Genomic DNA, 14,148 nt, shown 5'->3' on the forward strand with positions numbered 1-14,148 from the left:
CACTGAATTACTACTGAAGTTTATTTTCCGTTAATATACGGCGTACAATAGAAGGCGTTATTATTTTTTCATTTGGTAATGACTTAGATTTTTTTCTAATCAACCTGAACAGAGAGACATGGGATTGTGAAAACATACATTGATTGACAGAAAAATGTTTCTTGAACTTTATTACACTTTGGAGGCTTTGCTACGTAACTTCTAATAAACTTTTCTCTTTCATACATTGATATTTGTAAGCTATGTTTTCAGAATATTACAGTAGGGTAAAGGAAGCACAGTGTGGACACTATATAAATAAATGTTATGTTTCTTTGTATTTCTATAGATTATTAATTTATATGTGTAAGAGTCAATAGTTTATATTTTGCTAAAAGGTTCGGATATATATCAGTAACAGTGATTTCATTTCACGCTATATTTAATTATAATGAACGCTTCAGGTATGTGTTTGTTTGTTCTAGAGCAAACTCACATTGGGCTCTCTACTTTAGCCACCATGAAAAACCTAACCCCAAATTTAGCCTTGTGAGTCTACAAACCTGCTCCAGACACATGTGTTAAATTAATAATTTATCTGATGAACGTTTGGAGGCACATTTAATTAGTACGTCATGGTCCTACTTCTACCAGTCAGATTGGTGTTTGATTCGTAAGGGTTTCGTAAAACATTAAACTAACAAAGATAATTTCGAAACGGTCATTATTTATATGGTTGAATAGCGGTAGGTTTCACTCTTATATAATATCAATGGTTGTTTTATAAAGCAAAATGAATGTAACTGAAATATATTATCTACTATTATGACTGTTTTTTGTAAGGACGTTAAAGAGAAAAGTGGAGAATCTTAGCGTGGATATGTTTCGTTTGTTCAAGAGTACTATCGTAGTACTGTTTCGACAGTTTTCCATAAAGCTGATGACAAGCCTAGGCCTTTCTTAAAGTCTGTGTTACGGGTAGTTATCTGTAATAAATCTGAACTACTACAAACATAAATGTTTTTTACAGTATGTTATACTTCCACAGCTGTAATAAATATAAATGATTACAAACATTGGCTTTTGAGTGATCGAAATATTACTGAATACAGTTACATCGATTTTATTTTTCAAAACTTATCCGTAACGCATTATGACAGCCCTGCGATGTTGTTAGTAATTGGCAAAACTGAAAAACTTGTTTGTTCGGTATTATCCCCCCTTCCCCTGTGAGTAAATGTGAATGAACGTGCTTAATATAATATTAGCCTGACAAATAATGTTATAGAATGGATGAAAGAAGCAGTTTCAACAAACAATAATATACTAATATCAATTCGCAATCTGTTTGAATACTTTTTTATTGTACCGAATCGAAGGTGAGCTGGTCGTTTAGCAAACTGTTAAACTGAGGAAAACAAATGATTACATATACACACACATATTAAAGATACGTACTTTAATCAAGCCATGGGTTATATCAGAAAACTATTATTTCTCAGGAAGTAAGAGTGTAAGTTAGATGAAGATAACTCCTTGTTGAAATTAAATAGTCCACGTGTCTTCGTTAGGTTGGCTTTATCTTTTAAAACGGAATTAGTATGTAATACCATTACGTGAACTTTTGGCTGCGAATAAAATGGTGCATGCAAAACCCTAACTGTTACCGTTGTTGTTACTACTGGAATGCGCATTTTCTCTTTCAAGACGTCTTTGACATGGAAATCAATGTGAGTTAAATGCAAATATATTTCTTTGACGCCAAGGTGAATGAGACCGTACAGACCTGCCATCTAATCTGACAAGAGAGAAAGAAACGTGTCGAGAATTCTTGTTATAAAAATACGGCTCATGAAGCTAAGTTTCCTGTAAGTGACTACAGCTGGAGTTCTTGGAATTAATTATCTTATACGTTCCAGTTTCTTTAATCGATTAATAGCACTTTGTCTGCGATGCTTTGGAAACATTTTTATTTATACAATATTTTCCATATTTTTAATAATCTGTAATAATGTATTAAAAAGGAAAAAAAAGGTAAAATTCACATTTTCTAGAATCAGAAAATTTGTTTTTCACAATAATTTTTAATGTATGCTTTGAATATTAATTTACAAACGATAATCATTTTTCTAAACAAGCTCACACTACTTTAGATAGATATTTATTAAACATGGCTCCCCAGTGACTCAGCGGTAAGTCTGAAGGTTTATAACGCTAAAACATCGGGTTTCGATAATGTGGTGGACATGCGCTTAAACAAATAAATAAGAAAGAACGTTGCCTGATAGTTATTAGTATATGAAATTAGGTCTCATATCCACATTGGAATATAAAATAGACTATTCGTGTTGAATTTAGCAATGATTAGTGTTTAAACAAATGTATTTAGATTTTAAAAATTAATTGTGATTTGTTGGTAAAACAGGATATATATATATTAATTCTCCTCTCCAATGTGGTATACTGTTCTTTAAAAAACAACAGTGTTAGTCGTCGATATTTACAATAACAAAATTCCAGTAATTTTGTATCTGTATGCAGATTAGATTTTAGCACATTACAAATCTACAAATCTCTTTTTGGTATGCGATCCTAACAACCACACCTATTCAAATATTATTTGACGATAGAAGCACGATCGTTAGATCTAATCATCTCAATGGAGTGACGTGTGGGGAATAAGGGGTCTCTCTGGCAAATAGATATATTTAGAACATTATATTTTCCGCCCACCCTGAGGGCGTGGACGGAACGATTTTCTGTTACTTTAAAATATAAGCATATTGTTCTTGGTAGTAATGTTTTCCCAAGGATGCTTCAGAAATTACTTATAAAATATGGGTTTTAAAGTCTGCGATACGCATCAGTTCTCAACTGAGATCTGCAAATTCATGAAAGAAAATATCTTTAACTATTTGAGTAAAACTATGCAAGTAGTTTTATTTCCCGGTATTTTCTAAAATTGTTCTGTAAAAAGATGACATGTTTTTTAGTTAAGAAACTAAAAACTTTTTATATAAAACTATGCAAGTAATTTTATATCCCAGTACTTTTTTAAAACTGACCACTAAAAACGTAAAATATGTTTTTTTTCAGAAATTAAAATGTTTTTATGGTTCAAATCCTTAAAATGTGTTTAAATTATCTCCTCACCGTGTTTCTTTATCGTAAAATTAAAAATACATTTTTCCTCTCCTTGCTTTCTCCTCATAAAATATCAAATTGCACCTGCACTTCCTTCCTCTGTACACAAAATTTTAAAATTATCCTTACAATAATTTTCTTGATTCAAGCGAAATGTGTTTTGTGATAGCTGCAAAAAGTTTAGAAATAAAACGAAACAGTGGGAAGGTTGGTGGGCGGGTTAATCTATTGTTGGTGGTCATGATAATTTTTTACATTACTTCTCCTTAAAGCTTTATTTGTGTGTCTGTAGTTTCCATCTATAAATATCTGTGATAAAAGGTACAAAAGAAAACGAAAAAATCGAACAATAGATATAATTCTGATGGTATTATTATTCTTGACTACGAAACAAAATACTTTTGATTCCCTAATACACAAGTAATTACTCAAACTTATTTTCAGTTTTGGAACAAATTGTTTTGGAGAAACACTGCCTTTATTTGTAAAAAAACATATAAACATGATATTTCAAACTGTGTTTTCCTAGTCAAAAAATGAAATTGTCCCTTTTGCTTCTAAATCACTGTAGACTCAAAGGAATAAGTTTCTAATTCTTTGAAGAAAAATAAAAGAAACTCGGAATCAGACTTATGTTATGGCTTAATATGAAGTATAATAAACATTTCGGTAAAACAAGCCACAAATCTCAATTTTCGTTTCAAAATCAAAGCCTCTGAAAATTTTCTTTCATATAAAACCAACAGATTATAAAGACTAAGGCTCATATATTAATATTTTACTGCATTTGTACAGTGAGCATGGATACGAATTCAAATACTATTCGTTCGACCTTCTGTTTACTTCTTCAGAAAGTTGACAGCGTTTACATGGAATAATGCACTAGTATTAATTAAAACCCCTGATCACAATTAGCATTGGTTTGTCGTCTGGTGTTACTGATAAAAACAAATACTTTTAATTTTGACGTCTAACCCTAAATACATTTTCCGTCCAGATACGAAGTTGGTAACAATAACAAACAATGTCGACTCTACATATTTCACATAAAAAAACAAAACAAACTATTAATACTGCACTCTTGTATCTTAATTAAATGTATATCACACAAAGTATAGATACGCTTAGTATACACGTTCTGACTATCAAGAAAACGAACACTGGTCATGAACTAGTGGTTAGAACTAATTGCTCTAATTAGTTCTTATTTCAATGATGTAACACCGACATCTTCTATTAAGTACAGTACAGCTCAGACAAATTTATTTCAGTATTTTTGCTACTTAAATACTTATTACTTACGACAACTACAGTCATCTAACTGTTCACTTCTCAATTATAAAAGTGACACAAACATCTTTCTCCAAGCTCCTCCATAGTTTTGTCTCAATACATGTTCCAGTCTTGCTATTTGAAGACCGTTCCTTTAAACTTAAAATTTTTATTTCGGTATACTTTTATCGGTTATCTAAAAACCGAGGAAACAATATTGTAATAATAGTACATTAACCTGCATGTATGTGTAAATGTTCTAATTATGCTTAAAAAGGAAGTAATTATGCATTTGTTTTCGTTGTTGTTGTTGTACACATACATTTGGCCTTTGATCTAACGATACAACAATCATTAAAATAAGGACCTTTAAAGAACAAAGAAGGGAACATTTACAACTACTGTATGTGTCTTTGGTAATGTACTTCATAACAGGTATTTTTGTTCTGTTTATATTTGAACGATTAAAATGTTAATTACGCAAAAATGAAGCACTAGTTGTATTTACTTTAGTTCACTAAATACAACATATATTTGTTCGTAGTATGTCGTAACTGTTTGGATTATGAAATAGGTATTCAGATCAACTTTGAACACGCTGAGAAACATTATTAAAAACTCATTATGATATTATATCAACTGTCACTAACGTTAGTCGTTATTATTAAATAACGTTTTTAAAAAACTCATTATAATATAATATCAACTGTTACTAACGTTAGTCGTCATTATTAAATAACGTTTTTACAAACACATTATGATATTATATCAACTGTCACTAACGTTAGTCGTAATTATTAAATCACGTTTTTAAAAACTCATTATGATATTATATTAATTGTCATCAACGTTAGTCATCATCATTAAATAACGTTTTTAAAAAATTATTATGATAGTATATTAACTGTCACTAACGTTAGTCGTCATTATTAAATAACGTTTTTAAAAACTCATTATGATATTATATCAACTGACACTAACGTTAGTCGTCATTATTAAATAACGTTTTTTAAAATCTTATTATTATACTATATCAACGGGCACTAACGTCAGTGGTCATTATTAAATAACGTTTCTAAAAACTCATTATGATATTATATCAACTGTCACTAATGTCAGTCGTTATTATTAAATAATATTTTTAAAAACTCATTATGATATTATATCAACTGTCACTAACGTCAGTGGTCGTTTTTAAATAACTTTCTTAAAACTTATTATGATATTATATCAACAGTCATTAACGTTAGTCGTCATTATTAAATAACGTTTTTAAAATCTTATTATGATATTATATCAAGTGTCTCTAGCGTTAGACGTTATTAATAAATAACGTTTCTAAAGACTCATTATGATATTATATCAACTGACACTAATGTTAGTCGTTATTATTAAATAACGTTTTCAAACACTCATTATGATATTATATCAACTGTCACTAACGTTAGTCGTCATTATTAAATAAAGTTTTTAAAATCTTATTACGATATTATATCACCTGTCACTAATGTTAGTCGTTATTATAAAATAATATTTTTAAATTCTTATTATGATATTATATCAAGTGTCATTAACTTTAGTCGTCATTATTAAATAACGTTTTTAAAAATTCATTATGGTATTATATCAACTGTGACTAAAGTTAGTCGTCATTTTTAAATAACGTTTTTAAATTCTTATTATGATATTATATCAAGTGTCACTAACTTTAGTCGTCATTATTAAATAACGTTTTTAAAAATTCATTATGGTATTATATCAACTGTGACTAAAGTTAGTCGTCATTATTTAATAACGTTTTTAAAATCTTATTATGATATTATATCAACTGTCACTAACGTTAGTCGTCATTATTAAATAACGTTTTTAAAATCTTATTACGATATTATATCAACTGTCACTAACGTTAGTTGTCATTATTAAATAACGTTTTTAAAAATTCATTATGATATTATATCAACTGTGACTAAAGTTAGTCGTCATTATTTAATAGCGTTTTTAAAATCTTATTATGATATTATATCAACTGACACTAACGTTAGTCGTCATTACTAAATAACGTTTTTTAAAATCTTATTATGATACTATATCAACCGGCACTAACGTAAGTGGTCATTATTAAATAACGTTTCTAAAAACTCATTATGATATTATATCAACTGTCACTAATGTTAGTCGTTATTATTAAATAATATTTTTAAAAACTCATTATGATATTATATCAACTGTCACTAACGTCAGTGGTCGTTTTTAAATAACTTTCTTAAAATCTTATTATGATATTATATCAAGTGTCTCTAGCGTTAGACGTTATTAATAAATAACGTTTCTAAAGACTCATTATGATATTATATCAACTGACACTAATGTTAGTCGTTATTATTAAATAACGTTTTTAAACACTCATTATGATATTATATCAACTGTCACTAACGTTAGTCGTCATTATTAAATAAAGTTTTTAAAATCTTATTACGATATTATATCACCTGTCACTAAGGTTAGTCGTTATTATTAAATAACGTTTTTTAAAACTCATTATGATATTATATCAAGTGTCACTAACGTTAGTCGTCGTTATTAAATAACGTTTTTAAAAACTCATTGTGATATTATATCAACTCTCACTAACGTTAGTCGTCATTATTAAATAACGTTTATAATATCTTATTATGATATCATATCAACTGTCACTAACGTTAGTCGTCATTATTTAATAGCGTTTTTAAAATCTTATTATGATATTATATCAACTGACACTAACGTTAGTCGTCATTACTAAATAACGTTTTTTAAAATCTTATTATGATACTATATCAACCGGCACTAACGTAAGTGGTCATTATTAAATAACGTTTCTAAAAACTCATTATGATATTATATCAACTGTCACTAATGTTAGTCGTTATTATTAAATAATATTTTTAAAAACTCATTATGATATTATATCAACTGTCACTAACGTCAGTGGTCGTTTTTAAATAACTTTCTTAAAATCTTATTATGATATTATATCAAGTGTCTCTAGCGTTAGACGTTATTAATAAATAACGTTTCTAAAGACTCATTATGATATTATATCAACTGACACTAATGTTAGTCGTTATTATTAAATAACGTTTTTAAACACTCATTATGATATTATATCAACTGTCACTAACGTTAGTCGTCATTATTAAATAAAGTTTTTAAAATCTTATTACGATATTATATCACCTGTCACTAAGGTTAGTCGTTATTATTAAATAACGTTTTTTAAAACTCATTATGATATTATATCAAGTGTCACTAACGTTAGTCGTCGTTATTAAATAACGTTTTAAAAACTCATTGTGATATTATATCAACTCTCACTAACGTTAGTCGTCATTATTAAATAACGTTTATAATATCTTATTATGATATCATATCAACTGTCACTAACGTTAGTCGTCATTATTAAATAACGTTTTTAAAAACTCATTATGATATTATATCAAGTGTCACTAACGTTAGTCGTCGTTATTAAATAACGTTTTTAAAAACTCATTGTGATATTATATCAACTCTCACTAACGTTAGTCGTCATTATTAAATAACGTTTATAATATCTTATTATGATATCATATCAACTGTCACTAACGTTAGTCGTCATTATTAAATAACGTTTTTAAAAACTCATTATGATATTATATCAACTGACACTAACGTTAGTCGTCATTATTAAATAACGTTTTTTAAAATCTTATTATGATATTATATTAACTGTCACTGACGTTAGACGTCATTAATAAATAAGGTTTCTAAAAACTCATTATGATATTATATCAACTGACACTAATGTCAGTCGTTATTATTAAATAACGTTTTCAAAAACTCATTATGATATTATATCAACTGTCACTAACGTTAGTCGCCATTATTAAATAACGTTTTTAAAATCTTATTACGATATTATATCACCTGTCACTAAGGTTAGTCGTTATTATTAAATAACGTTTTTAAAAACTCATTATGATATTATATCAACTGTCACTAACGTTAGTCGTCGTTATTAAATAACGTTTTTAAAAGCTCATTATGATATTATATCAACTCTCACTAACGTTAGTTGTCATTATTAAATAACATTTATAATATCTTATTATGATATTATATCAACTGTCACTAATGTTAGTCGTTATTATTAAATAATATTTTTAGAAACACATTATGATATTATATCAACTGTCACTAACGTTAGTCGTCATTATTAAATAACGTTTTTAAAATCTTATTATGATATCAACTGTCAGTAACGTTAGTCGTCATTATTAAATAACGTTTTTAAAATCTTATTATGATATTATATCAACTGTCACTAACGTTAGTCGTCATTACTAAATAACGTTTTTTAAAATCTTGTTATGATACTATATCAACTGGCACTGACGTCAGTGGTCATTATTAAATAACGTTTCTAAAAAATCATTATGATATTATATCAACTGTCACTAATGTCAGTCGTTATTATTAAATAATATTTTTAAAAACTCATTATGATATTATATCAACTATCACCAACGTTTGTCGTCATTATTAAATAACGTTTTTAAAAACTCAATATGATATTATATCAACTGTCACTAACGTTAGTCGTCGTTATTAAATAACATTTTTAAAATCTTATTATGATATTATATCAACTGTCAATAACGTTAGTCGTCATTATTAAATAACGTTATTAAAAACTCATTATGATATTATATGCACTGTTACTAATGTTAATCGTTATAATAAAAAAAAACGTTTTAAAAAACTCATTATGATATTATATCAACTGTCACTGGCGTTAGTCGTCATTATTAAATAACGTTTTTAAAATCTTATTATTATATTATATCAACTGTCACTAAAATTAGTCGACATTATTAAATAACGTTTTTAAAAATCGTTATGATATTATATCAACTGTTACTAACGTTAGTCGTCATTATTAAATAACGTTTTTATAATCTTATTATGATATTTTATCAACTGTCACTAACGTTAGTCGTCATTATTAAATAACGTTTTTAAAAACTCATTATGATATTATATCAACCTTCACTAATGTTAGTCGTTATTATTAAATAACGTTTTTAAAAACTCATTATGATATTATATCAACTGTCACTAACGTTCGTCGTCATTATTAAATAACGTTTTTAAAATTATATTGTGATATTGTATCAACTGTCACAAACGTTAGTCGTCATTATTAAATTACGTTTTTAAAAACTCATTATGATATTATATCAACCTTCAGTAATGTTAGTCGTTATTATTAAATAACGTTTTTAAAAACTCATTATGATATTATATCAACTGTCACTAACGTTCGTCGTCATTATTAAATAACGTTTTTAAAATTATATTGTGATATTGTATCAACTGTCACAAACGTTAGTCGTCATTATTAAATTACGTTTTTAAAAACTCATTATGATATTATATCAACTGTCACTGTCAGTCGTCATTAACAAAACATCATAAGCTGAATTACAATAAACACCAGACTGTTCAAAACCAATCATTACTATGTTATTCTTGCAGAGTTAAGTATAAGCATTTAGTGAAAATAATAAGTTAGTAGTTGTTGTTGTTTTTTTGAATTTAGCACAAATCTACACAATGGGCTATCTGTGCTCTGCCCACCACTGGTATCGAAACCCGGATTTTAGCGTGTAAGTCCGCAGACATGCCGCTGAGCCACTGGGGGGCAATAAGTTAGTACTAGATGTAATTCTTTCTTGATTTTACATTATGCTCAACAGAAAGTGTTGAGACCAGGTCTCAGCTTGAGTGTTTGGAGCAGGAAGTTTGTTTGTTTGTTTGTTTGGAGCTAACCACATAGGAATACAATTGGCAAACTGTGCTCTGCCCACTACAGGTATCAAAACCAGAATTCTAGCATTGTAAATCCGCAGACGTGCCGCTGTGCCACTGGATAGTTTGGAGCAGGAAAGGACGATTTAAAGTTCAAAAGAAATAAAGGTTTCATTTTACCTGTTGTACTATCTTAAGGTTGGTTTTTTCCTTGGCTTTTCACAAAAAGCTACATAACATCTACCTGCGCATAGCTGTCACTGATTGGTAGACTAAATGGCAGGAAATGGATCAACAACACTCACTGCTAACTCTTAGGCTACTCTTCTCTGATCGAATGTTGAGATTTCACTGTCACTCTTATAGCAAATACACAGCCTCAAAGTTCGGTGAGAGTTTTAGCAAGAACTGAAGTATCTGTAACATCATCTTACCCTAGTTAACTGGAGTTTCACTGATATACATACCTATATAAGAACACTGGAGAAGCTATCATGACAAATGGCTTTTTTCTGATACAAAACTTAAAAATGATTAAGCCTAAATACGTTGATAACCCCACAGCCCTTTTGTGTAACTATGTTTGTTTGGTTTTGTAAGTGTACTTTGGTAAATTGCTAAAATCGCATGCAATCTGTGGTCCTAATCGTGATTTTGACAATAATAGGATTAATGATTTAACAGATGGACATTAAGGCTTTCTTTAAGGAATGTAATTAATAAACAATACTTCTGAAAGGCTTAGTAACTGGTAGAATGATTACAACCTATTCAAACTAATAACAAAACATACTGAAGGATACAATTTGATTATTATATATATAAATAACGTAAATTTGTTTAATATGCGTCAGAATAATGACATAGGTTGTGTATGTCATTGTCTGACAAACAACTTGATATTTACAGTGAACAAACTAAGGGCACTTGAAAAAATATAATTTGTGAGTTTGTTTATATGTTTTAGAGAAAAGCCGCAATGTGCTATATGCTGTGTCCACTTCAAGAAATCGAACCCGAGATTTTAGGGGTTTTAAGTGAATAGATTTATCGCTGTCTCATCAGAGAATTATTTGTCAGTATTAAAGTAATGTGCTCATGAAATAGTTCGATAAGTTTTGTTTAAAAATATAGCTGTGTCCCATACGCTTTAAATGCATAATGCCTTCAAACCATGTTCCCAAAATATTAACATTTAGAATATATCGAAGTAATCAATTTACATAATTGAGAAACGTTGAAATGCTAATTTCGAGGCTGAAAAAATGAAAGAAGTTACGATTGATCTGAAAATTCCACATTAATGTTAGTTGTTGTTAAGCGCAAAGGTATCTGTGCTCTGCTCATAACAGGTATCGAAACCTAAGTTTTAGCGTCGTAAGTCTGCCGAATTATCGCTGAGCCACTGCATATACCACTCTATATGGATTTTCATACACAAATACGTCTTTAGAAACATGGAGCCTTCGGTATTTTGTGAAGAGTAAAAATAGCTCAGGTATTCTCAACAAAACGCCTAACCAAGCTGCAAGGTCAACTGCAGACCCGAAATAGGGCTATCTGAACTCAGGCAAGACCCATGAAATTTGTTTCTTACTGATAATCAGTCAAATCGCTATCTTGAAACTCCTGTTTGGTTCATGGGCAGTGAATGATTGATTCCTAACGGCTGTTGTGTCCAAACAATCATTACATCATATAGTTGACCTTCTACTGACTGGACTAGGCTATACGTGCTGTACAGAAATTGGATATCTGTATAGTTTCCAGTGTATGAATAATGAATGAAGTGAGTTCAACTAATGAAATATCTATTTTAAAAACTGCTTTTCAAAATTGTAGTAATTTTTAGCGTGTTTGAGTTCGATCCTGTCGGATAAGATCAATATAAAGATTAATTTAATGTGATAGAGAAATACTAAACATAAGAAAAGATTAATGTGCTTGTAAGTAATTACAACACAAATCTGCCCAGACTATATAATCACACCACATACACTTATGTAAACAAACAAGGTCAGATTAACATTAGTTTAAGTAAACAAGATAAATTTCCGTTAAACTAACACTATCGTGAGTAAACTTAAAACTAAAAACTTCATCATAACTTATTTGAGAAAAAAAAAAGAGCATTGTTATTCTTTGCAATGTTTTTCTATTAAATATAAAGATATACAATGGTCTATCTGTAGGTACCAACTGTAGGTACCAAAAACAGAATTTTTGCTTCATGAACCCACATATTTATTGTCGAGCCACCTGGAAGCTATTTCTTACAATTGATTAATTAACAAAACTTTTACCGCAGATAATATTTCTTAAATATAAATATGCATGACTTTCCTAACAAAATTTTGAAAGATTTTCACATATTCGAAAAGATAATGTAAATAATATAGTAATTTGGATTTGTTAATTTGCGATGAGTAGGCAAATAAACATTGACAATTTTATTCGCATCACTATGTCATGGTTTCTTCTACATATCTAAAGTGACAAAATGTTTTTTGGATATATTACTAAACAATCTGACGTTTAAAAATGTGGAAAGTAGCGTGGAAGTATAAGAAAAGAAAAGGATGTAATTGTTTACAAGTTCATGGGTGGTACACAATTTCGATAGGTGGAAAATACCACCCTGAATTATGATAAAAATTTCCTGAGAGGTGTTAATATTTATGCATTGTAACTTTATAATTTACACAATATAAAAACAAAATGTGTAAAGTTATTGTAAACTACTCTATGTGTTGTTACTGTTGTTTTTTTTCTAAATAGTTACTTGAACGTAACGCTAGTTATATGAGTTCAACAGGATGTATAATTACTGTTAATAGTAACTGGCGCTTTCGCTTTACGTGACATCATAACTTAATTATCTTGTTAAAAGCTTTGTGTAAAAGATAAAACGTACAAGTATTTAGTTTTTCTTTTAATGTTATGAAAGAAACTGCTTTTCATTTTGAAGTGAAAATAAAATATAATTGCATTAACTTAAACTTTAATGTTTCCTATGGTTTTTAGATTGCACAGTATACTCAAAAAGGCTTAATTACTTACCAAGTAAAACAAAAGGACTTTGTGTTTAAGTAAAACTATGTTGTGTAATAGTCTAAAACTGTAATTTTGATATAATTATGCCTTCTAATTAAACTCAAAAGAATGTTTTCGAAACTAATAACTCTTGGAATGAGAATTTCTTTAGCTGAAATTTATGCAACAAAAAATTCACGTCCAGAAATATCAGGTAAGACTACTACAGTGAACATTATGCATCGCCATATATCATTCCTCCACAAGTGTAAAAAATGTATAATATTTGTATCACATTTAATAATTTTTCCAACACCACGACAATAAAGTTTGAACTCACTTTCACTATCAAGGTAACTGGGGCTTCATAACGTAGGGCCAAAAGTTTATCCAGTTGACTTATCATAAACGTTAGATGTCAGGTTCATTACATGTAATGTCTATTAAAGTATATCCGTTGAACACCTAAATGAACATCCCATGTTCTTAAGGAAATTATTTCTAAAACTAATATTTTTACCTCCCCACATTTTCCTGAAAGACAAACAAACTAAAACTAATGTTGTTAGAAGCATTCGTCTGATTTCTTGTTAACAAATCATTTTGATTTAAATCCCATGATATCAGTGCAATGGTTTGTTTTGTTTTGAATTTTGCGCAAAGCTACACGAGAACTATCTGCTCTAGTCGTCCCTAATTTAGCGGTGTGAGAGTAGAGGGAAGGCAGCTAGTCATCATCACACACCACTAACTCCAGGGCTACTCTTCTACCAACGAATAGTGGGATTGGCAGTCACATTATAACGCCACCACGGCTGAAAGGGGGAGCATGCTTGGTGTGATGGGGATTCGAACCCACGACCCTCAGATTACGAGTCGAGTGCCTTAACCACC

The sequence above is a fragment of the Tachypleus tridentatus genome, chromosome 8 (assembly GCF_004210375.1).
Source record: "Tachypleus tridentatus isolate NWPU-2018 chromosome 8, ASM421037v1, whole genome shotgun sequence".
In the NCBI taxonomy this organism is placed as follows: domain Eukaryota; kingdom Metazoa; phylum Arthropoda; class Merostomata; order Xiphosura; family Limulidae; genus Tachypleus; species Tachypleus tridentatus.